This window comes from Penaeus monodon, chromosome 32, assembly GCF_015228065.2.
Source record: "Penaeus monodon isolate SGIC_2016 chromosome 32, NSTDA_Pmon_1, whole genome shotgun sequence".
Classification (NCBI taxonomy): Eukaryota; Metazoa; Arthropoda; class Malacostraca; order Decapoda; family Penaeidae; genus Penaeus; species Penaeus monodon.
This window is the reverse complement of record NC_051417.1, coordinates 7,186,982-7,187,216: the sequence shown is the minus strand read 5'-3', so window position 1 is coordinate 7,187,216 and position 235 is coordinate 7,186,982. Positions and strand designations below refer to the sequence as shown.

Below are 235 nucleotides of genomic sequence, written 5' to 3'. Positions count from 1 at the left end.
ATGTACCTTGTTGTTTCCTCAGTACAGTAATGTCTTTAGCATAAATAGCGTTATTCCTTACATTATTAAGGGTTCTTGGTACCATAAGTACTATAGAGGATTAGAATAAGGACGAGATTCCTGGATAAGGCAACGGGAAGAATAAAATTAACTTCAACTTGGATTAATTCTAGGAAAATGTGTTTTACTCTCTTCGCTGAATCTCAGGCGGATCTGCAGCGGAGGAATTTCTTCC

At 37.4% G+C, this 235-nt stretch overlaps 1 protein-coding gene across 4 annotated transcripts in view; it reads right to left on the bottom strand.

The window, feature by feature from the left end:
* Positions 1–235, bottom strand: part of LOC119593404 — a 24,066-nt gene that overhangs the window by 22,904 nt on the left and 927 nt on the right. The gene's annotated exons all lie outside the window — the stretch shown is intronic.